Source organism: Rhineura floridana, chromosome 5, assembly GCF_030035675.1.
Source record: "Rhineura floridana isolate rRhiFlo1 chromosome 5, rRhiFlo1.hap2, whole genome shotgun sequence".
Lineage (NCBI taxonomy): Eukaryota > Metazoa > Chordata > Lepidosauria > Squamata > Rhineuridae > Rhineura > Rhineura floridana.
This window is the reverse complement of record NC_084484.1, coordinates 124,337,460-124,363,339: the sequence shown is the minus strand read 5'-3', so window position 1 is coordinate 124,363,339 and position 25,880 is coordinate 124,337,460. Positions and strand designations below refer to the sequence as shown.

At 44.0% G+C, this 25,880-nt stretch overlaps 1 protein-coding gene and 1 long non-coding RNA gene across 2 annotated transcripts in view; one reads left to right on the top strand and one right to left on the bottom strand.

The window, feature by feature from the left end:
* HTR1F (5-hydroxytryptamine receptor 1F) overlaps nt 1–25,880 on the bottom strand; it is a 215,421-nt gene that overhangs the window by 43,104 nt on the left and 146,437 nt on the right. The window lies entirely within an intron of this gene.
* Nucleotides 1–25,880, top strand: part of LOC133385921 (uncharacterized) — a 67,256-nt gene that overhangs the window by 35,944 nt on the left and 5,432 nt on the right. Inside the window, exon 3 of the long non-coding RNA XR_009763017.1 lies at nt 24,724–24,843. This is a non-coding gene — a long non-coding RNA (uncharacterized LOC133385921). The remainder of the gene's footprint in view (nt 1–24,723; nt 24,844–25,880) is intronic.

Genomic DNA, 25,880 nt, shown 5'->3' with positions numbered 1-25,880 from the left:
TTGTCTTGTGTCCTTGGAAACACTGCACATGAAGGCATAATAGCCCTAAGAAGGGTGACAGGAATGAAACTTCCTCCTCCCTAGCTCTGCCTAATAAGAGGAATAATTGAGCCCTTGAGGTCCAGTTAATGATTCACTTTATTAGAAGATACTGTTGGAAAAGATAAAATTAATGTGCTTAGTGTTCCATGTGAAGATCAGATATGTTGTCTATATTACTAAAGTGCCTTCTTTTTCAGAAACATTTATTTCACTATCATTTTGTGTCAAACATGCTATTACAATTAGCTGTCATGTCAAGTCCAGAAATTGCCCATCCTGTTTGGCAATATTTATTGCCTGTTATTTCAGATGGATTTCAGTATTCTGAAGTGTTGAAGAGAAACACTGAAATCATCCAACTTGTTTATTCCCATCATTTTTCTCCCGCGGTACCTGATAATGAATTTCTTTCATCATGCAGCACAGCGAGACAGATAATTTCACTTTATCTCCTGCGTTTGCTAAATCACAAGTATCATTTGACAAAAGATGACATGGCTATAATACTTCCTTCAATGCATTTGGAGAACAATTAATTTCAATCAAAGTTTGAGATGATACATATTTTGTACAATTTTCAGCATAGTGTGTGTAGTGTATATTTATTTTCTCTCCTAGTCCCAGGTCTGAAATGGATAGTCATAATTTTAAAAGATAGAATATGCTAAATGCAATCAACAGGAAAAATGGCACCCCTTTGATCCTATTAGAACTCTGAGTAGTATTTCACATTGCAGGTGACATCACAACTGCTCTTGAGAAGTTTTACTTGTTTCTGAAGATCTTAGAGGGGTGGTGATAAATAATGCCCTTCCTGGTACTTACAAAGTTCTCTCTGCAAAGTACAGTCATGTGCCTCCCAATCCTTCCAATGAAAATGTGAGGCCACTGTAAATGATGACACAAACTGATTATGAGGTTCCATAAGGAAGTGGGTAACATCCAACTCTTCTTCTTTTCACTGATTCAAAGGTTGCTTTTAGATAACCTGGTTATGGTGTATTCATCCTGATTTGTTTGCACAAAATATGCAGGAAGATTAGACAGCTTCGGCTATTTTTGATTGTTCAGCATTACTGAATTCGTGTTTCTATAATACTGTTTCACTAGAATTTATGTTGTATTTACATATACTGCTTAAAGATTTTGAACTATTAACTGGTTTAAAAATTCATTTAAACAAATATATAAACTATGATTTGTTTGCCGGGAGGTTATACAATGTATCCAGCAAGTGTTATCTCACACTTTCCAGTGCCTTTCCCCATTACTTTCCTTATCGCAAAGAGTCTGGTTTGGGGGGGAAATAAGTTAGTTGCGCAAGAGTAGGGCCAGCTCCAGGCATGCCGGGGCCCTTGAATATCAGCTTGCCCTGGGCCCCAGCGTGTGCGCGCATGTGCACACATGTGACCCCCACACCCCCACCTACCTGTCTCCTGTCTTTTACCATTGTCCTTAATGAAGATGGCTGCCACGGTTTCCCTAAGGGGATGAAGCCTCCGCCACCATCTTTGTTGATGGCACACGTGCGTGCTATGCACGCACATCTCTGCCATCAACTAAGATGGCAGCAGCGGCTTCAGTACCTTAGGGAAGCCGTGGCCGCCATCTTCATTAAGGGCAATGCTAAAAGGCAGGAGACAGGTAGGTGGGGCAAGGGAATGGCAGGCAGGCGGAAGCTCCTGCCCTGCAATCCTCAGATGGTGCCATGGATCGCAGAAGGGGAGCAGAGGGCCCCTCGGGCTCCTGTAGCTCCAGGGCACTCGGGCCAGTGCCCCACCTGGCTGCCCTTTAGAACCAGCCCTGCGCAAGAGCATCAAATCAACTTTAATTGTGCAACCTGAATTTGGTGGTACGTGCTTGAATCTCCTAGTGACAGCCTGGAAGTGCCCAAAGTCTTATTCACTCAATATTTCATTTGTGTTTGATATTGGCTGAATGCTGGATGCAGACAAGCCTATCAAAACCAACACTTGAATATTGACTGTGAGATGGCTTTTCTAGACATTTGTGAATCCGATTCCCCCTTCCCCAATCAATGGGCAGGGCGGGCATCAAGAGTTGGCATAGTACAGCACATTGCACTAATCTAACTTGGAGGTTACCAGAGCATGGACAACTGAAGCGAGGTTATCCCTGTCCAGATAGGGGCAGAGCTGGGCCACCAACCAAAGTTGGTAGAAGGCACTCCATGCCACCGAAGCTACCTGAGCCTGAAGTGACAGAGATGGTTCTAGGAGAATCTCCAAGCTACGAACCTGCTCCTTCAGGGGGAGTGCAACCCCATCCAGGACAGGTTGGACATCCACCATCTGGTCAGAAGAACCACCCACTAGCAGCATCTCAGTCTTGTCTGGATTGAGCCTCAGTTTATTAGCCCTCATCCAGCCTCATTGTCGCAGCCAGGCACCGGTTCAGGACATTGACAGCCTAACCTGAAGAAGATGAAAAGGAGAAATAGAGCTGCGTGTCATCATCATACTGATGGCAATGCACTCCAAAGCTCCAGATGACCTCACCCAACAGTTTCATGTAGAAGTTGAACATCATGGGGGACAGAACGGAACCCCATACTGGAAAATCCACGGTGCCGAGCAATGTTCCCCAAGCACCACCTTCTGGAGACAACAGAAGGATACCATGGTCGATGGTATCGAAAACCACTGAGAGATCAAGAAGAATCAACAGAGCCACACTCCCCCTGTCTCTCTCCTGACAAAGGTCATCATACAGGGCGACCAAGGCTGTTTCCGTGCCAAACCCAGGCCTGAAACCTGACTGAAATGGATCCAGATAATCAGTCGAATTCAAGAGTGTTTGGAGCTGGCCCGCAACCACTCATTCAAGGACCTTGCCCAGGAATGGAACATTTGCTACTGGCCTTTAGTTATTAAGATTTTCTGGGTCCAGGGAGGGTCTCTTCAGGAGTGGTCTCACTACTGCCTCTTTCAGGCAGCCAGGGACCACCCCCTCTCGCAGAGAAGCATTAATCACTTCCCTGGCCCAGCCGGCTGTTCCATCCCTGCTAGCTTTTATTAGCCAAGAAGGGCAAGGACCCAGTACAGAAGTGGTTGCACGAACCTGTCCAAGGACCTTGTCAACGTCCTCAAGCTGTACCACCTGGAACACATCCAAGAAATCGGGACAAGGCTGTGCTCTGGATACCTCGCTTGATTCACCTGCTATAACACTGGAGTCTTAAGTCCTGATGGATGCTAAAGATTTTATCCTGGAAGTACCTAGCAAATTCATAACGGTGGGCCTCAGATGGTTCTACCATGTACCTGGGGCCAGAGTGTAATAGCCCCCAGACAATTCTGAAGAGCTCCGCTGGGCGGCAGATTGATGATTTGACAGTGGCAGCAAAATATTCTTTGCCCCTAAATAGAGCTTACCATAGGCACTTACCAGTGTATCATTGCATCCACTAAGAGTTCATCTCCATCTGCACTCAAGCCGTCTCCTATATTGTTCCATCGCTCTCAGCTCTGGGGTATGCCATGGAGCCGTATGAGCGCTACACAGGAGCAATCATGTCAACTGCCCGGATCATTTCTGTATTCCACAGTTCAACCAGGGTTTTGACAGGAGCTCCAGCCCTATCAGCCGGAAAACTCCCCAGAGACTTTTGGAAACCATCCAAATCCATTAGTCTCTGGGGGCGGACCAACTTAATAGGTCCCCCACCCTTGCAGAGTTGAAAAGCCATTGTAAGTCTAAACTTCAGCAAGCAGTGATCTGTCCATGACAGAGGGACTGATGTAAGGCCCCCCACATTCACCAACTCCATGTCCAGTTGCAAAAACCAAATCTAGAGTATGCTCTGCTACATGTGTTGGGCCAATGACATATTGGGACAGTCCATGGTTGTCATGGAGACTATGAAATACTGAGCCGCCCCGGATAAGGTGGCCTCGGCATGGATGTTGATATCCCCCAGAGCCAACAGTCTGGGGGATCTCAACAGTACACCCAAGACCACCTTCGTCAGCTCAGCTAGGGAGTCTGTTGGGCAGCAGGGTTGGTGGTACACCAACAGAATCCACAGTCTATCCCGCTGACCCAACATAAGGTGCAAACACTCCAGACCAGTAGTCTCATGGACAGGGTGCTTGCAGAGGGAGATGGAGCTCTATAGACCACAGCAACCCCCCTCCCCCACCCTGAGGTCTACCCTGATGCTGAACCAGGTACCCTGGTGGGCATAGCTGGGAGAGACTGACTCCTCCCTGCTAACCCACCCAGGTCTCGGTTATACATGCTAGATCGGCTGCCTCATCCACTATTAAATTGTGAATGAGGGAAATCTTATTATGCACTGATCTGGCATTTATGAGCAGCATCCGGAGGCCTGAGAGCTGGCTGATAGGGCAACCAAGAAACCTGCGAGTGTGGGGAGGAACGGAACAAGGCACAGTTGTTAACTGCCTGGGCCGCATTCCCCTTACCTGGCAAGTCCTCCTCACAATGCCATATCTCCCTCTACCCGTCACTACACTAATTGGGCCCCCCTCAGGTCTCCCCACTTGGCTCTGAGTCCTCTCACCCAGACACATGACTCAAGATCCAGAAAAAAGCAGACAAAGCAGGAGCCACCTCAGCCAGCCAGCTTATGTATCCCCTCCAGAGAAGGGACAGGTGGAAGAAATCAGCAACAGCTGGCTGAGTACCTGGGGCCTGGTCCTGCAAGGCATGACACCTGCCGAACAGAAGTCCAACAGGGAGAGGGTGATGGTGGTGGTAGCTGAGCAGCAGCAAGCAAGCAGGCAAGCAGGCAGGCTAGCAGACAGCAGCAGCAAACGGCTCTCCTTTCCTGGATGGTGATGGTCCCCTTCCTCCTGCAGGCAAGCAGGCAGATGCCCCTTTCCACTTTTATTAGGATCTGGACCTTGAAAAATTCCTTTCATTAGTCCATAGTCAGCAACTAATAGAAAAGCAGGGCAAGGAAAAGCTACATCTAACCTGTCGCTCAGGTTAAAAAATGAGTACACTAGTATGTAAGATTTATTGGATAAAGCAGACGATTCTTTTATAAATCAGTTTTATACCTTTCACAGGCCATTGGAGACTTTAAATGCAATTTCTGCTGCATTGTAAAATAAAGCCCTGTCCTGCTGTCGGGATGTAATAAGAGTTTAAGGTAACTATGCCCCCCGCTTTTTGTCCATTACCCACCTTGGTCACTGCCCTTTAATGTGGAATACGTTTATAGTATATAACATATGGGGGAGGTGTAGCATAGTTAACAGTCTTATGATACGTTAATGATTATGAAGAACACAGTGACCACTGAATGCATCAGGGAAAATGGGAAAAGGTATTAAAATGATCACAGTAAATTTCAAGGTTGGAGGACAAAGCCATTAAGATGAAAAAATCACAGTCAGTAGTTATGCTCTGGATGCTTTGTGGGTAGAACTACAGCTACAAGCCCTATGGCTCTCATTTCTAATCTTCTCTATTATTATTATTATTATGGGTAATGCACAGAACTCTACTAGTTTGTAGTTTGTACTGGTGTGCAGGGCTGGCTCAATACATTTTGCTACCTTAGATGGAGCAATAAATGGTGCTGCCCAAACAAGTCAACGTACAGAGTATTTATTTATTTATTGGATTTCTCAGTCGCCCATCTGGCTGGCTAACCAATCACTCTGGGCGACGTACAAAATAAGCAAAATAGCATAAAATGACACATCAATACAATAACATTAAAGTCTAAAAGCAATAATGTTAAAATCTAGCCCACCCCAAAGGCCTGCCTGAAGAGCCAGGTTTTCACGGCCCAGCGGAAGCTCATTGTAGAAGGAGCCTGGTGGTGATCATTTGGAAGGGAGTTCCATAGGATGGGGGCCACAATTGAAAAAGCCCTTTCTCTAGTCCTCACCAGTCTAGCTGTTTTGACTGGTGGGATAGAGAGAAGGTCTTTTGAGGCCAATCTTGTTAGGCAGCATAGCTGATGATGCTGGAGGCGCTCCTTCAGATAGGCTGGGCCGAAACCGTGTAGGGATTTAAAGGTCAAAACCAACACCTTGAATTGGGCCCTGCAAGCTACTGGTAGCCAGTGCAACTCTTTGAGTACTGGAGTTACGTGATCTCGCCGGCGGCTGCCTTTAATCAGGTGTGCCGCCGCATTCTGTACCAGCTGCAGCTTCCAGACCATTTTCAAGGGTAGCCCTACATAGAGCGCATTACAGTAGTCAAGGTGAGAGGAGACCAGGGCATGTACCACTGATGGGAGCAGATGATTGAGAAGGTAGGTGCATAGCCTTCGTATCAGATGGAGTTGATACAGCACTGCCTGGCTCACAGCAGAACCCTGAGCTTCCATGGACAGTTGGGAGTCAAGAATGACCCCGAGGCTGTGGACCTGGCCTTTTAGGGGCAGTTGTACCCCATTGAGCACCAGGTCCACGTCCCCTAACCTTCCCTTGTCTCCCACGAACAGTACCTCGGTTTTGTCAGGGTTCAGTTTCAGTTTATTCCTTCCCATCTAGGCACTCACCAACTCCAGGCACTTGGACAGGGTTTCTACAGCCAACCTCAGTGAAGATTTAAATGAAAGATAGAGTACCCAAGATCAGCCAAGTTATTTTGGTGTCTGAGGCAGAAAATTCAGCCACCACCTCTCCCACTCTTCTCTGTCACTATATGTGTCTAACAGATACATTCTTACACCCCAGTAGCTAAGCAAACTCTGGGGGCGTTGTATTAACCAGAATGTGTGGGGTTGCCTATATAAAGAATGTACACCAGCTTCTCATGTGGGTCCTGACAGGTATGGTACGGACATTAAGTATGGCTAAAATAAAAATAAATAAAATATGACTAAAATAAAAAAAATATATAAATAAGAAGATACAATATGAGTGCATAGAACATACAAAAACGCAATAGTGGTAAGTTTTGGCATTGAGAAAGTGGATAGAGAAAAGTTCTTCTCCCTCTCTCATAATACTAGAACTCGTGGACATTCAAAGAAGCTGAATGTTGGAAGATTCAGGACAGACAAAAGGAAGTACTTCTTTACTCAGCGCATAGTTAAACTATGGAATTTGCTCCCACAAGATGCAGTAATGGCCACCAGCTTGGATGGCTTTAAAAGAAGATTAGACAAATTCATGGAGGGCAGGGCTATCAATGGCTACTAGCCATGATGGCTGTGCTGTGCCACCCTAGTCAGAGGCAGCATGCTTCTGAAAACCAGTTGCCAGAAGCCTCAGGAGGGGAGTGTGTTCTTGCACTCAGGTCCTGCTTGCGGGCTTCCCCCAGGCACCTGGTTGGCCACTGTGAGAACAGGATGCTGGACTAGATGGGCCACTGGCCTGATCCAGCAGGCTCTTCTTATGTTCTTATGTTCTTATGTTCCATAGATTTCTAAGGAGCTAGTGTTTCTTTAAAAAGTCTTGCACAAATGATTTTTCTGTGCTTGTCCTGAAGGGAGAAGAGGAGAGAAATCAAGATGGTGTGAGTGGCTAAGGTGTGGGTGTGGGCTAACCTGTGGTTCTCCAGATGATGATATTATTATTATCATCATAAATCAGTTGTCGGCTTTGGAATAGACCCCAACTTACAAACTGATATTGTCACAGAACTGGTGACTATTGGAGTTACACAGGTGTCTGGACTACATAATGCCAGCAAAGCATTTTTATTTCAAGCTATAGAGAGAGAAATCCATGCAGCACCCCATACAAGTGAGAAGTTAATTCAGCTCTTCCAGAATTAAAAAGTGTATCAGAGCAACTCACAGACCACTAAAAATACCAACAACTTTTTCAGGGGAAGTGCAGTGGTAGATCATTTGCCATGTACATGCCATGTGCTTTCAGCAATTAGAGATGTGTTCTAGAACAGTGATCTTCTGGGTCCCCAGATGTTGATGGACTACAACTCCTCGACTACAACTCCTTGACCATTGGTTAAGATGGCTAGAGACAATGGGAGTTGTAGACTAGCAACATCTAGTTTCCTCAATGAATTTCCTCAAAACGGACTTTGCTGCTAACAAGGCCAATCCAATGCATGCTTTAGTCAGAGAACAACATCTGCAGGAGACACAGCACAAAATGATGCTGGCATGCTCCAACGGGCTTGGAGAGACCCTGTGTGCAGCCATGATGAGGATGCGTGCCCAGGAGAGGCTGAGGTTGGACCTTTCCCACCACCACCACTACCACCACCTCCTCCTCTTGCTGCTGCTGCTGGCCGCCCAACTAGCCAGTGCAGATGGAGACGCTGGCGAGGAAGATTCAGAGGGGGCCCCCTCAAAGGCAGGTCCTCCTGGCCACGGGACTAGTCACTGGACCTATGCAGACAAGGCAGAGTGGGCCTCTGATTTTCCCTATTGTGGGGGTCACATGCAGTCCCCCATCAACATCAACACAACGGCCACCCACTTTAGCCCCCAGCTAAAGCCTTCCTGCTCTCTGATCACAACCTGCCTCCCAGAGAGATGCTCTGCATTCAGAACAATGGACACACAGGGCTGCCGAGGCTTGAGTCCTGAAGCCTTGCAGCCGGCGGACACTCCCCCCCAGGCAGAAGGAGAGGCAATAGAAATGGTGGCAAGCCACACCAGGGGAGCGATAACCTTTTACCTGCTTGTCGCCCTCCTCCATGGTCAACATAATTTCAGTTTTCTGACACTTTCATCGAGTGCGGAGGGTGACTCACAGCTTCCCTTGGTGAATTCTGACTTTTATACTGTGTTTATGTATATGTTTATGTATATGGATAATGTTTATGTATTTTGCTTTGTAAATTAATTTGATATTTTTTATTGTACCTTGTGTATTCTATTGTAAACCGCTTTGAGATCTTTTAGATAGTAAGCAGTTTATAAATGGAAATTTATTATTATTGTTGTTGCTGTTGTTGTTGTTAGATGCTTTTCTCACTGAAGCAACATTAAGAAAGGATAAAAACATACACAGTTGATAAAATTTAAATTATCAATACATTAAAAGCCATTCCACAGATAATTGTTGGACTCAAACTCATCAGCCCCAGCCAGCATGGTCAGTGGTCAGGGATGACAGGAGTTGTACTTCAACAACATTTGAAAGGTCACAAGTTAGCAACCCTTGGGCTATGGTGTCAAAAACCTCCTCAGAACTGGCTAATATTTATACCCTTTATATAGGTCAGCAATAATAATATAATATCTCTAATAGTGTCATTCTTACAAAAGGGGGAACTTTGGTGACTTGTGGAGGTGTGGGGGAGAGCTTGGATGATGCATGGGAGATGGGGAGCTTTGGAGACCCATAGGGGAGGAATGGCAACACTGGGGGGGGCGAGGGAGGCTCTGGTGACCCACAGAGGTGTTGGTGGTGCTCTGGTGACCTGTGGGGGGAAGGGGGAAGGCTTTGGTGACCTGTGAGTGGGGAGGGGACAGTTTTGCTGAACCATGGGTGGGGAGGAGGCAGCTTTGGTGACGGTAGGGTTGGCAAAGCAAGCAGGGGTAGTAGCTCCTTGTGTGTGTGTGTATATGTGATAATAACTCTTAAATAATGAACTGCCTGAGTCCAGTTTTATCATCTGTATGTCAGCATTTCCTAAACAATGAGTTTCCACTAAAGTTCAAAGCAAGCACTTGACTTGTAGTCATGTTTGAATTTCCTATCTGTGATCTGTAATGTATGTGCTTTGAAGCCCCAGTAATATTTATTTATTTTATTTATTTATTTGATTGAACTTTTATACCGCCCATAGCAAGCTCTCTGGGCGGTGTACATAAAAAATAAAACACTTACAAACAATTTAAAAGCAGCTAAAAAACCAGCTAATCATCCAATAATAAAAGGTGTGTCGTATGACTGTCTGTTAAAACATTAGATACAAATACAAACTATTAACAGATATAAAAATATTAAATATTAAAATATTAAAAATATTAAAATGCCTGGACAAAGAGGAAAGTTTTCACCTGGCGCTGAAAGGATAGTAATGTAGGCGCCAAGCGAACCTCATCAGGAAGGGTGTTCCATAATTCAGGGTCTACCACCAAGAAGGCCCTCTTTCTTGTAGTCGCCTTCCGGGCGTCTCTCTGAGTAGGCACCCGGAGGAGGGCCTTCGATGTTGAGTGCAGTGTACAGGTAGGTTCGTATCGGGAGAGATGTTTCATCAGATATTGCGGGCCCGTGCCGTGTAAGGCTTTATAGGTTAAAACCAGCATTATGTGTTCATCTTGTCATGTTAGTAAGCAATGTTAACAATACTAGCTTAGCCCAGTTCCTTCCTCTTAATGTATTTCTTTACTCTTCCGAACATAGGAATACATCAGGTGAACTGCAGATGAAAAAATATCTAACCATGTTGACAAAAACTGATCAGAAAACACTGAACTAAGAGGAAATGGTTGGCTGAAAAGAACAGGATGAAAAAGGCAAAGAAGAGAAGTTGGCAGTATTGGACTTAATATTAGAGTGAATATAACACCTTTTTCATCTTTTTTCTTCATTTTACTATGAGATCACAGGCAACAATCCAATTATGAAGCAAAGATTACTCAACAAGCTGTTTAGGCAGCAAGAATTTCCAAAGTCAGTTTTAAGCTAAGTAGAATGAAGCGTTAAGCATCAGTATAGTGAACTCTCAAATCACAAGCAATCAATTTTCATCTACTATCCATGACACTGGCAGTAAAAATGCAAAAATAATAACAATTACCAGCCCTTTCATGACATTCAAAATAAGTTGCCTGAGGCAGTCACCTTACTCTGCCTAATGGTAAGCCCAGCCTTGCTAACATATATCTAATCTGCCATCTTGCCTTGGTTGAAACTGAATTTCACAGCTATGTAGGCATGAAGTGGGTTTTGAAAATTTGCAAGTTTTTAGTATTATTTGGAATGTGAAGTCATGAGGCAATATAAATATACAGATCTATGGCAAACTAAATGTCCTTTTCAGTTATAGAGACATTTCTAGCCTTGGCTTAGATAGATCCAGAGAAAGAGAACCCAACCACAGCCTGAGACAGTCAGTTCTATGGTCAAACAGCTCTTAACACTAGTAAGTTTCCTCTAATATTTAGATGACATCTGCTTTCTAGCAGTGTCTACCTGTTCATTCTACTCCTGCCTTCTGGAGTAACAGAGAAAAACTCTTCCAAAACAATCCAAATCCCTCTTTCGTTAGGCTGGGTTTGGATTAAGTGAAGGTGTCCCTCTGCTCTGCTCAGCTGGCCTTGGAGGAGCTGACTTCGAGGGGTCCTTCAGTACCGACTTCCTCCTTCTACCTGCTGAACATGTGGGCAGGCAGGAACCAGTGGAAAGCTCTGAACTAGGGTGTACTGAAAATGGGGAGGGGACAGGGCTGAGATTAGGACTGGGTGAGAAATTCGATCCATTTCAAGCCAAACCTGTCAAATTTGCAAATTTCCAAAACAATGTGAGTACCAAAACACATCCATCCTTCATAATTCACACTTATTTGAATTTTGCAATGTAGTTCACCAAACAATGTTTACAAAAATGCATGTGTTGGGGGGAAATGTACATAAAAATGGATGTATGAGTGACAATAATATACAAAAATGCATTATTTGATGAGAAATTGCTTGCAAAAATGTGTACATTAGACAAAACTGGATAATAGCCTAAAATGAGATCTGGCGATCAAAAAATTAAATATGAACATTTGCTTCTAGAGATCTTCAGTATTAGTGATTTCCATCTGCCATATGGATGTGGAAGCTGGAAGTTGACCAAAGATGCAGAAAAAGAAACTAAATGCTTTGGAAGGCAAATGTCTTTAAAAAAGAGCTAAGTATTAAATGGGATGAATTCATAGCAGATGCCACGAATCACCAGAGAGTTTCCTGATCCTTTATTTTCAAAGTCATCCAGAAAAGATGGAAATAACTGGCAACTTGTTTTCAGAATGAAGCTAAAATATCTGTCATAAGATGCATGTCATTGTCCAGCTGAAATAAAAATGATGTCCTACCATTGTTTGTGCCCTCTGCCAGGAGATGGCCAGGGGGAGGGCTTGCATAATCTTGCAATTTTTACTAGGATCCCCAAACCCAACAAGTGGAGTCGGTTGCAAAAGGTAAACACTTAGAACCTGTGGTATTGTACAAGGTGTCAGACAGAATTGGGTTACAAGCCAGGCTTTCTTTTCTCACATAAATTGGGAGGAAGGGCATGGAGGCTATCTTCATCTGAGAATCCCAGGTGTATAACCTGATGTCTCATCTCCATGGTAAACTGGAAAGTTTTCAATTCCTCCTAAAATTCAATAAAGATTGAGACAAACATACCTCACTGGGGAGGGCATTTCACAAACGGGGAGTCATCCCTGTCACAGGTCAGCAGCACCACCAACAAGGCTTCGCCTGCCAATTGTAAGATCCAGGATGGTTGATACTGGGGAAGGCACTCTTTTAGATATTTGGGTTCCAAGCCATTTAGGGCTTTATGTGCTAGTACTAACACCTTGAACTGGGCCCGGTAGCTCACTGGCAGCCAGTGCAGTGCTTTCAAGACCAGTGAGACATGGTCTCATTGGGATGCCCCACTTACCAGCCTAGCAGCCACATGCTACACTAGCCCCAGCCTCTGGACCATCTTCAAGGTCAGCCCCACAGACAGTGCATTACAACAGTCCACACAGGAAGTCACCAGAGCATGGACAACTGAGGCCAGCTATCTTGATCCAAGAATGGCTGTAGCTGGTGAGTCAGCCTCAGCTGGGCATTAGCACTCTAGCCACAGAAGCCACTTGGGACTCTGATAACAAGTTGTAATCCAGGAGTACTCCCAGACTACAAATCTGTTCCTACAGGAATAGTACAATCTCTCCCAGAGCAGGTTATAAAACCAATTCTTGGACATGGGAACCATCCACCCATAGCATTTTATCTTATCATGATTCAGCCGTTGTTGGCCCCCATCACTGCCTCCACATACCTGTCCAACACCTTCAGAGCCTCTCCTGATTCAGATGGAGAGATAGAGCTCTGTGTTGTCAGCATACTGATGCTCCAAATCCCTGGATGGGAGCTCCCAATAGTTTCATATAGATGTTAAATAGCATAGGAGACAGAATGGACCCTTGGGGGATTCCACAGCCCAGAATGCTGGAGCTGAGCAACAATCACCTACTATTACTTTCTGGTATCTTCAGGTGGTAGTGAAACCACTGTAATACAGTACGTCCAACTCCCACGTCCTTCAGTTGCTGTAGAACAGCCTTTCCCACCCAGTGTGCCTCCAGATGTTGTTGAACCACAACTCCCATCAGCCTCCCATTGGCAATGCTGGCTGAGGCTGATGGGAGTTGTGGTCCAACAACATCTGGAGGCACACTGGTTGGGAAAGGCTGCTCTAGAAGGACACCATGGTCTATGGTGTCAAGAACCACTGACAGATCAAGGAGAACCAACAGGGTTGCATTGCCCCCGTCTCCCAAAAAGGTAATCACCAAGGCTGTTTCAGTGATGAAACTGGGCCAGGAATGAGACTGGAATGGATCTAGATAATCTGTTTTCTCCAGGCATGCATGCAGCTGGCCTGCCATCACCCTCTTGATCACCTTGTCTGGGAAAGGAATATTAGAGACTAAAGGGTAGTTTTCTAAAACCTCTGGATCCAGGGAGGACCTCTTTAAAGGGGTTGCACCACTGCCTCTTTCAAGGCATTGACCACTTCCTGGGCCCATCCAGTCAATCCCCTCCTACTTGATTTTACCAACCATGAGAGGCAGGGATCAAGAGTGCATGTAGTCAGCTTCACTGCCACAATCATCCTTGGCTGCAACAACTGAAACTGATCCCACAAGCTACAAATTGATGGTGCTTCAAGCATCTCCAACAAGCCTGAACTAACTGTGGCATAAAGATCAGATGTCGTGCCTAAACACCCAGCCTTATTTTTTTTTCCTGGTCCAACCACTCCTTGTGTAACATCTTGCCTGATGAGAATGCTTGCCACATTTTTGTGACTTTTTCATTGGCCCTAAAGGTAGCCAATTGTAGATTTGAAATTAAAGCATTCTGAGTATCTGAACTGAGCTTGTAGTTTTCCCATACCAAGAAGAATAGCTGAAGAATTTGGTAACGTGTGCCTCTGAGCATATGGTGAGTGGTGGCAACACCTGCCCTCTCCAAAGATGGAGAATTACATTTTTGTATGTTGGTTGGTGTTCTTTGCTTCTTTCCTGTGTTTAGATTCTTCTGTGTTTTGTTTTCCTATTTGTGTCTAGTATATGTTTTTGTGATTTTATCATTATGATGTACTGTATTTTACTCTTGTTGTTCACCGCCCCGAGAGCTATTTTGCTATGGGCGGTATATAAATTGAAATAAACAAATAAATAAATAAATTCCAAGCTACACAGCAAGTGGATTCGACTGTGAAAGACCAACCTAAATTGTGTTTGCATTTTGACAAATTTGTAGGGCAGTACAATATCTCAGAGAACAGGTCAGGTCTCCTGCTCCCCTGCTGCCCAGTTGCCCTGTTGCCCTATTTTTAAAAGTTTGATAGAATTATCTGGTATGTTTTTAAACTGCAAGGGTTCCCCCCCCCCATTTAATTTCTCTACTTTTTAATCCAGGAGGTAAGAAATGGGATCCTCTGCAAGTTTGCTGAGAATGGATTGATCATTTGCGTGCTTATTCAGTTCAGTGGGATTTGCTCCTCTGCAATCATGCTTAGGATAGATGAAACTGACCTCAGGGGATGGGAAGGGGAGGAGGGAGGAGAGGAAGGGCAGAGGGGGAGGGGAGGGGGAGGGCCGGTTTGATCATTTGCATGTTTATTTTATTTATTTATTTATTTATTTATTTATTTATTATTTGATTTATATCCCGCCCTTCCTCCCAGCAGGAGCCCAGGGCTGCAAACAAAAGCGCTAAAAACACGTCAAAACATCATAAAAACAGACCTTAACATACATTAAAACAAAACACTTTTAAAAACATTTTCTTAAAAAAAAGCTTTAAAAACATCTTTTAAAAAGGGTTAAAAACATATTGTATAAAATAAAAAAAAACATATTAAAAGCAGTTCCAACACAGATGCAGACTGAGATAGGTTTCAACTTAAAAGGCTTGTTTAAAGAGGAAAGTCTTCAAAGGGCGCCGAAAAGATAACAGAGATGGCGCCTGCCTAATATCTAAGAGGAAGGAATTCCACAGGGTAGGTGCCGCCATACTAAAGGTCCGTTTCCTATGTTGTGCAGAATGAACCTCCTGATAAGATTGTATCTGCAGGAGGCCCTCACCTGCAGAGCACAGTGATCGGCTGGGTATATAAGGGGTAAGACGGTCTTTCAGGTATTGTGGTCCCAAGCTGTATAGGGCAGCCTTACCCAACTAGTGTGCCTCCACATGTTGTTGGACCACAACTCCCATCTTTTCTGACCATTGGCAATGCTGGCTGAGGCTGATGGGAGTTGTGGTCCAACAACGTCTGGAGGCACACTGGTTGGGAAAGGTTGGTATAGGGCTTTGTACACCAAAACTAGAACCTTGAACTTGGCCAGGTAGCAAATGGGCAGCCAGTGCAATTATTTCAGCAGCGGGGTAACATGTTGGCGATACTCTGCCCCAGTGAGCAATCTCGCCACCGCATTTTGCTGCAGCTTCTGGACCAACCTCAAGGGCAGCCCCACATAGAGCACATTACAGTAATCCAGCCTGGAGGTTACCAGTGAGTAGACAACAGTGGCCAGGGTATCCCGGTCCAGAAACTGCAGCAGCTGTCTTATCAGCCAAAGCTGGTAAAAGGCACTCCTACCCTTTATTGAGCTCAGTTGGATTTACTCCCATGCAGTCATGCTTAGGATAGGTGAAACTGAGGAGGGAAAGAGGGCTGGAGTGGACAGGGGAGAAGGAAGAAGGAAGAGGGGGGAAGAAGGAAGGAGGAAGGGAGAGGAGAGGGGAGTGTAGTTAGTGAATGGTGCTGAGAGTTGCTAGGAGATGCCCTGTTCCCCTCACAGTGCTTCAGTCAGAGCAGCTGACTGTTAAACCACTCTGGCCACTGGAGCTCTGTCAGGGGAATAGGAGTCTCCCCTCAGCACCATTCACAAACTACTCTTCCCAGGATTCTTTGGAGGAAGCCATGACTGTCTAAAGTGAAATAAATGTCTGGTGAGTATGTGGCCCACTGAATCTGGCATTTAGAGCAGTGACAGTTGGTTCTTACTGAGCATGCACGAGCTTATCATTGACTCCAATATTAAATTTTTAAAATTAATTAAAAATTGACCAGGCATTTTTGTTTTTATCTTTTAAACTGCAGAAGATGAAGGTCAGAGTATGGGGCAAGGTCAGTAATAGGTACTCGGTGAACATGGCTGATTTGTAATTGATTTCAACAGATTATGAGAACTCTGTCAGAGAAAAGTCCAACAGAGGTCTGGTTTCTCTCTCTCTCTTTTTAGACTTTGAACTCCCGATTCTCTCCGACTGTTTTGTGTATCGCCATGAAAATTGACAGATGATCAGACACAGGTCAGAGCAGCAATAGCTGCCTACCATGTGGCAACAAAGGCAACAAAGAGGGATTTCTTTGCTGCCTCTATTGCGTCCGCAGAGTGCTGTCCCAGGAGGTTATTCCAAGTGGTCCGAAGTCTGGTCGGTCCATTTACTCAGGAGCCCATGGAATATTCAAAAACCTCCTGTGACATATTTGCAAAGCACTTTGCTGATAAAATTGAGCATTTAAGGAGCTTAATCCCGTACACCATGGATGCAGTAAGCGGTCCAGAGTCGGCCAATTGCAATCCAGTCTTGTGGGTTCGATTTCAGCCTCTTCCTTCTGAGGATGTGGACAAGGTGCTCTTAACTGTGAAGCCGACCACTTGTTTACTTGATCCTTGCCCATCGTGGCTCATTATGAGCTGCAAAGAGAGGTTGAGTGAGGGAGTCAAGGCAGTGGTAAATGCATCCTTGGAAGAGGGTGTAATGCCGTTAGCCCTCAAGGAGGCAATAATAAAACCCATCTTAAAAAAGTCCTCCTTGGACCCCCAAGATCTGAACAACTTTCACCCAATCTCAAATTTACCATTTCTGGGCAAGGTGATTGAACGAGTGGTGGCCAATCAGCTACAGACACACTTGGATGAAGTGGATTATTTAGATCCATTCCAATCGGGCTTCAGGACTGGACATGGAACTGAAACAGCCTTGGTCGCTCTGGTGGATGATATGAGGAGGGCATTAGATAGGGGTGAATACACCTTCCTTGTCCTCCTGGACCTCTCGGCGGCTTTTGATACCGTTGACCATGGTATCCTGTTGGATCATCTGGAGGGATTGGGTATAAAGGGCACCGTTTTATGGTGGTTCCGCTCCTTTCTCTCCAATAGACACCAACGGATAGCATTGGGGGATGAGGTCTCTGACCCTTGGCCTCTCACTTGTGGAGTGCCACAGGGCTCTATCCTCTCCCCCATGCTATTCAATATCTATGTAAAGCCGCTGGGGGCTATCATCAGGAAATTTGGGCTGCAGTGTCACCAATATGCAGATGACACTCAGCTCTATCTCTCGTTCAAGCCAGAGTTGGCTGTGAAGACCATGTCCAATTGCCTGGAATCCGTGAGTGGTTGGATGGGAAGAAACAGACTGAAGCTAAACCCTGACAAGACTGAGGTGCTACTGGTGGGAGACAAGGCAAGGTTAGGTGATATAGACCTGGTATTCAATGGGGTAAGATTGCCCCTAAAAGACCAGGTTCGCAGCCTTGGGGTCATTCTTGACTCCCAGCTGTCCATGGAGGCTCAAATTTCTGCAGTGAGCCGGGCAGCTTGGTATCAATTACATCTTATACGAAGGCTGCGACCTTACCTTCCTGTTCATCTGCTCCCGCCGGTGGTACATGCCTTGGTCTCCTCTCGCTTGGATTACTGTAATGCGCTCTACGTGGGGTTACCCTTGAAAACGGTCCGGAAACTGCAACTAATACAGAATGTGGCGGCACGTTTAATTAAGAACAGCCATCGCTATGATCACATCACCCCAGTGTTGGTAGATCTACACTGGCTGCCAGTTGCTTACCGGGCCCAATTCAAGGTGTTGGTGATGACCTTTAAATCCCTATACTGTCTCGGCCCAGCTTATCTGAAGGAGCGCCTCCAGTATCACCAATTATGCCGCCAAACAAGATCAGCCACACAGGGCCTTCTCTCAGTTCCATCAGCTAAATCAGCTCGGCTGGTGAGGACTAGAGAGAGGGCATTTCCAATCTCTGGAATTCCCTCCCGTTCGATCTTCGTCATGCCCCTTCCCTGAATGTTTTCCGCCGGGCCTTAAAGACCTGGCTCTTCAGGCAGGCCTATGGGATTTCTGTGGCGAGTTAGTTTTGCTGCTGCTGTTAATTAATTATAGTTCTTGGTTTTAACCTATTAATTATTGTGTTTAATTATTGTTATATTGTATTTTATTAATGGATTGTACGTCGCCTAGAGTGGCCGTTTTTTGGCCAGATAGGCGACTCAGAAATAAAATTTTATTATTATTATTATTTATTATTGTTAAGCAAGCGTTTCTGAGTTCAGGACTATAAGTTTTGTCAGGTTTTGTTTTGAAATGAGCTTATGGGAAGCCTCAGAATGGCATGGGGGATATTTTCAATTTAACACTGCGGAATGCAAAAAATCCATGCTGGCTATAGTATACCGCCACTCTCGTGGTTGTATAATAAGGAATCAGAACAGAGATCTACCAGTAGTTCTGGGTGTACCTTCTGCCCATTCTTTCCCTATATACAATTGTTAACAAATCAGGAAGATACAGGTAGAGAAGCTTAGGAACAAAGGGTGGAAAGATGATACTGTGATACAGAAGTATGGTTTCCCTACATTAGACATTAGTATTCATTCATTCATTCTATAGTTAGATGGCACAAATGTCTATGGCTTGAACCCAAAAGTGCTCTTGGTGAGCAGAAGGCAGTTCTTGTGGAAGGGTGGTTTCTGTGTCCCCCCTAGAGATGTAAAATTTCCAGAAATTTTGAAGCCATGGGAAAAAAACCTGTTTTTTTCTAACAAAAAATTGAAATTTTGGGGAAAATTGAAAAAATGCAATAAGCACTTTTTACAGCAGTTTCTCAACCCTCAGGAGCAGCTCTGGGATGATGATCTGGGGAGATGCAACTGGAAAGTCTCATTCTGTGAATCGAAATCCACTCATGGTAGTTTTGATTTTAGCCTATGATTAGAATTGTGCACAGAGTTAAATTTGTTTTAAGGTTAGACCAAGGGGAGCCAACATGGTGCCCTCCATATGCTGCTAGACTACAACTCCCACTGTCCCTGACCATTAGCCACGCTAACTGAGGTTGATGGCAGTAGTCATCCAGTGGCATCTGGAGGGCACCATGTTGGTTGTCCCTGGGTTAGATGATTTATTTCAATGGGATTATGACCCATGTTGCAACACAAAATTATTAGAATATTTTGAACAATGGGAAACATGTTTACATGAGCCATGGCAAAAAAGAGAGCCCTCTCTACCTCCAATATTTTATATTTTAGATCTAAATCCTTTATGATTCTTAAATTTTCCAAAAATCACTTTACGTGTATAAAATAATTTGCATTGCAGGCAAAATGTATTACAATATACAAAGGAGAAAAGGTTCTTTGTAGTAGCATTTGTTCCATTTTTCATTTTTGTTAAATTTTGTTCATATTTGGTTGCATTTGTATCAGATGGTTATGTATAAGAAATCTTGGTGTTATATGAAGAATTGATACCTGTAGAGAAAATAAATAAAGTTTATACAAAAAAAAAATCATCCTATGACTAAAAAGGGTAAAAAGAGAAGGCTGGAAGAGGAATAAAAAGCAATCATGTGTCTGTGCAGTGCCTAAAATAGCCAGATGATTTAAAGCACAATCAATAGGAAGAACTTTCTGAATGTTATTCTCTTCATTCCAGTCTAAATGGAAAGCAACACTGTATCTCTCCAGTGTATAATACCCAACAGAGAAAACTGCACATCTCCCACAGGAGACATTTCATTTTCCTATGCACAACCAAGAACAATTGGAGTGGACCTATACATTGTAACTCATCAAATTACCTACTTCTACGCAGCATCCTCATAATGTATTGCAAATAAAATACAGATAGACTACACTGTGCGTTTTCCGGGGGGGGGGCTGATTAGAATGCACATGCAACAAGCAGCTCCCTACACCCAGCTTCTTTCATTCCACATTTCCTCTCTTTCATGATGCAACTGTTGCCTACCAAATCTCTCAGCTCTTTTATTGGACTCTGTTCTGGGTTTCCCTAGAAACAGATATTCTGTTGTGCAACAGGGATCAAGTATCAACTTGGAGGTATAGGACCAAGGCAAGTTCTACTGTTAGGCAGAAGGAGGCAGTCACCTCAGGTAGCAGATGCCAGGAAATGGGGAGCAAAGGCAAGATGCTGGAAGACTGAGCTGAGTGTGACACCTGCCCTGTGTCCCCTGAACTAATTTGCTGTCCTCAGGTGTGGTGGAAGAGGCTGTTCTGTCACCAGTGCTAAAATAAGATTCAACTTCTAGTCTGGTCAGCTTCTGTGCACAGAACTGAATAGGGTGTACTATCCTGTGGGTTTGTGAAAGGGTACTCACTGTGTGAAGAAACCTTGCATTGGGTCTGACCTAATACCAGGAAGCAGCAGGAGTCAGGAGAACTTGAATGGCTGCATTCATTCACAGTAAGCAGAACAGCATCTCAGCCTAGCAAGTAGGACTAGGCCTTGGCACACAAAGACTAAGGAAACGTGTCCAACCAGTTATAGCCACTTCCAACAGAGGGAAGGGGAGTTTCCACCACAGGTAAGGAATGTCTCTTACAGAGACAGGCGGCACATTCTTCAGAATGGTGTCGTCTTTCCCTTTGCCTTAAGGCAGCAAAATGTCTTGGGGTGCTACAGGGCTATAAATGTGGCCCAAGTTGCTCCATTCAGCTCTCTTTGGAAGGTCCTCCAGCACTTCAGTCATCTGATGTAGGCAAAATGTCAGTATGCAGCGCCTGCAAACAGCTGCTGGGCACCTTGGCAGGGCCGAACTCTGTGCAGATACCTGCCGCGGGACCCTCCTGGGCCAAGCAGTTTAGAATCACCTGTTAAACCTTCCACAGTGTCCCCAAGTGATGCTGTTTGGGATGGGTTAAAATGGTAGTTGGTGCTGATGCAGTGCACTGCTGCTTCTCATTGCCATTGTCCCAGAGCCTACTGAGGTTATACCAGGTTTGGGTACCAGACTGGGTGAGGCTGCAAAAGCAACAGATGCCTGTACAATATTTTCTTTAAAATCTCAGTGGAAGAAGATTCAAAAATATTTATTGACGTGTGCCTCATTGGTGAACTACCACTGCAATTTTTCCTAACGTTTATCGTAACAATAACTTTCTCTTGTTCAATACAGTTGTTTCTTGTGTTGTTCCTCAATAGATTGAGCAAACACCCTTTTCGCCCAGTTCTTTCTGAGACTTTCAGCTACCAGCGTATTCTCCTCCTAAACCTCTTTCCTCTGGGCTTGTCAGGGCCCTTGAATCTACCAGTGATCTGAACACAGTCAGAGCCTGCAGGGGTACCAGATGTGGAGCCTACTAAGGGTCAGGGTTCAGAGCTGATTACTGAAGATAGGGAGACGACTGCACCTGAGGCTGTTGGATAGGAACACCCAGAGGAACCTCCCAGGCCACTAGGGGCTTATAGGGTCAGAGCCTGTACCCTAATGGGCACCTTCCCCTGAGACGGAAGAAATCAGATGCTTCCCACTGCTCACTAGTCCCACCAGTGGGGTGTGCTATGGAATTGAAAAGGACTGCCTGTTGTCAGGCCAGTTGGTTGGCCCTTTAAGGCTCTGGAATTTTTTACAAAGGGGAGGAGCCTGGAGAAGGTGGGCTAGAGACGAGACTTAAAAGGCCTCAATCTGCACCCAACAAGGGCACAAGTTGTTCATTCGAAGTTCTCCATGGTCTGGGAGCCCAGCATCCAGCCCTGCTTTGTGGGATCTGGCATTGGACCAGAACATGACAAGGCTAATGATAATGTGTTGCTTCAACCTGTTCTTTTAAGAATTTGCCATCTTTATAGCTTTCCCGATTCTGTTCCAGCTTATCATCCTACTTAAACTGAGGTGTCCGGAACTGAATGTAGTACTTTAGATCAAGTGTCATTATTTCCTTCCCACTGCAATGAGTCATTCCACTGTGGTGAGAACCATTTCTTCATTCCTATAGCTAAATGCATGCTGCCAAAAACCTGCATTATTGCTCACTTAAATTAGCTGAAGGAAACTTAGCAAGAATAGTGAACCACTCATTTTTTCTTTTAAAAAAATGATATCATGGCATTGCTTTCCATCCTGTTCGTAATGCATGCTAATGCATAATTTGCAGTTTTATATAGCTGCAAATTGAATGAGTACAAAATATGTTTATGATTAAGATTTAATGGAAGATTAAGTTTTAATGGATCTAAATAGTAAACAAGCTCTATTTTTTTCATAGAAATATTTTGTTTTAAATTATTTGCCCTGCTTGCCAGTTAACAAACCCTGTCTATTTTTACCCTAAACTATGATTAGTGGAGGTTTGCATGGGCCTCTGCGAATCCTGATGTAAGATGTCACATGAAGTGGGAGACAGAATTAACCACTCTCGTTGCTTTCCATAGTTTTGTAAATGAACTTGGATTGCATGGATGGAAGAAGTTGAGATTTTCCACATGGCTATTTTTGTGCCATCCTTGATGCTAAGGGCAGATCCCAGTATTGCCATTAAGATGTCAACAGTGAAGTCAAGCTGTGGTTATTCCCCCACCACATCCTACTGGCTTCATTTTTGTTACTCAAATCAGTCCATAGGCCTTACGCAATTCAGTCTTGCTATGAAACCAGTAGATCATGGAATGACATTGTGACTCTGGGAAACCCAAGAGCATCCCAGTGTTGGACTTAATAGGTTATCATGCATGTCACTATAGCCACCTGTTTCTAATTTATAAAACTAAAGTAATAATGTGATCTACCTCATACACAAGTCTTAAGGGTGACGACTGTTGAGAATTCAGGACATGTAACATTGCAGACTGTGACTGATGCAAAATTATTTTTCTAAACTGCCTGATAACAACAGCAGCTTGTTCTGCACTGTAAAAACACAGTGACAGACATTTTTTTTCCTAATTTGGTATATGTTATTGCCTGTCCTCCACCAATAGGTCTCAGGGCAGGTTACAAAATCAAAAATACAATATTCAAAAGAATTAAAACACATTTCAATCACAAGAATAAGGTGGATTCTGAAAACATGCATCTCAGGAGCCAAAGGCCAGGGTAAAGAGGTGTGTCTTTAGCATTCTCTGAAAACTGTATAGCAAAGGTGCCAGACACACCTCTGTAGGAAGGGAATTCCACAACTTAGGGGCTGCGACAGAGAAAGCCAATTCCTGAGGGTGGTGGAACAACTAAGAAGACCCTCTCCGCTGATCTTAACACCCGAGAGGGTCTGTAGGGAAGGAGATGGTATGAGATATTTGAGGCCTAAGTCATTTAGGGCTTTAAACACTACTGTGAGCACCTTGAATTGGACCTGGAAACAAACTGGCAACCAATGCATCTGTTTTAGAACAGGGTAATATGAGCTGATGATTCATACACAATATCTCCTCACAGAGGTTTTAGTTAGGAATTCTCCCAATGCTTGAGGAGAGGGAGAAGCAGGGTTGCACTGAGTAGCTATGGCTCCTGCATGACATTTACTAACTTGTCCTGCCCCCTAGTGCCTGCATGTACAGTGTGGATAACTGTAGGGATGGAGACTTCAATGAACAGTTGTACTTGTGAAAGCTTCCATGCAATCTGGAATGTTGTGCAGCTGGGGATTCAGATTGCACGGAAACCTTTTGTATGTAGAGCTGTATGCATGAAGGATCTGTTCCTACAGACATTCATGTTGTATGTGTAGATTAGGGTTACCAGGTTCAAGGCCTGAGACTGATCCTGTATCTTTAGGAGAAGAGAAAGTCAGTCAAGTGCAGATGTTCTTGCAACCCTGTAATGGGAAAAACCACAAGGTGGAATTCTCCCTTCCCCCTGCCCAACTTTTAAAGATACAAAAGACCTCTTGGTTGCCAGGCCCAGCCTCCAGGGAAGGAAGAATTCCACCTTGTGGTTTTTCCCATTACAGGGTTGTAAGAACACCTGCACTTAGCTGACTTTCTCTTCTCCTAAAGATACAGGATCAGTCTCAGGCCTTGAACCTGGCAACCCTAGTGCAGATACTAAGATGTGAGGCTAATTGACAAGTATGATGACAGGTGCATGGCTACTTGGCAAGGCCCTGATCCTTCCTCCCATGTTGGGAGAATACATGAGCTCTACTTCTGAATAGGGAAGAGATAGTGGAGATTTAATACTTTGCCATAAGATACTGTTTAATGGATTGTAGCCAGCCCTAGGCAAGGATCTTCATTATCAATGTCTGTTGAAAAGAATTTATATTTGTTTGACCTTTGTGAAAATAAGCTCAGCTGTATAAATTTACTCATTTATCAAAAGTTATCAGGATCTTACATACTTTCTGATATAGTAGTTTCAAACACAATTAGCTCAACCTTCCTAAAGTGGTTTAGATATACTGTATTAAATGAAGCTGACCATATTTAATTATCTCCCCCACTTTGTCTAGTAATATTACATGACTTTCTCTCCTCAGGTAACATCAGACTGGCTTGTCTGAAATTTCTTGGCAAGTCCAAGATAGCATCAGCCACTTTAGGAGCTTCAGTGAAATATATAACAACCTTGCAAAAATCCAGAAAGAGTCTTAACTGAGGTGAGGTACATCCACTTTATCTTCTCTGTATATTGCTGCCTTGTAGCACACTATATTTGTACATTGCATATAGATATGTATTTTGATACTACTTTGGCTGTTTTATTTATTGTGATTGTCTGCTTTTGGTTTGCTTTAAGAAATGACTTTAAGGTTTTGTTTCATTGCTGGAAGAAGCCCTAAGGGCAATGATGTTCCATGATGATGAGAAAGTAAGAAGAAAAAACAACATAAATGCAATTTCCTTCCCCCCATATCTAACCCTTGCGAAGATGTAATTGATTTGTCTGAAAAACTTTCAGGGTGTGGTCCAGCCCAAGTTGTGCACTTTTAAAGCCCTTTTGATGTCAATGGAAAAACATTAATCCTGTGCTTTTAACTCTCCAATTGAAATAACCAACCACACTTAAAATAGACTTAATTCGGATCAAATTAAGGCCTTTGGTTTCAAATTTAACCATGTCTACTCAGAAGTAAGCTTAATTAAATTCAGTGGAGCAAGTGGAGTTAGGTTTATAGTTCTTACATATGGAGCCCAGTGATGCATCAGTGTCTTGACTTACTATTTTATTTATTTATTATTTATTATTTTATTTATACCCCGCCCTTCCTTTCAGCAGGAGCCCAGGGTGGCAAACAGAAACACCAAAAACACTTTAAAACATCATAAAAAGACCTTAAAATACATTAAAACAAAACAACATTAAAAACATTTAATTTTTTTAAAAATAAATCTTTTAAAAAAGGGTTAAAGATATTAAAAGACATATTAAAAGCAATTCTAACACAGACACAGACTGGGATAGGTCTCAGCTTAAAAGGCTTGTTGGAAGAGGAAAGTCTTCAAAAGGCGCCAAAAAGATAGCAGAGATGGCGCCTGCCTAATATTTAAGGGGAGGGAATTTCACAGGGTAGGTGCTACCACACTAAAGGTCCATTTCCTATAGTGTACGAACCTCCTCATAAGATGGTAACTGCAGGAGGCCCTCACCTGCAGAGCGCAGTGATCAACTGGGTATATAAGGGGTAAGATGGTC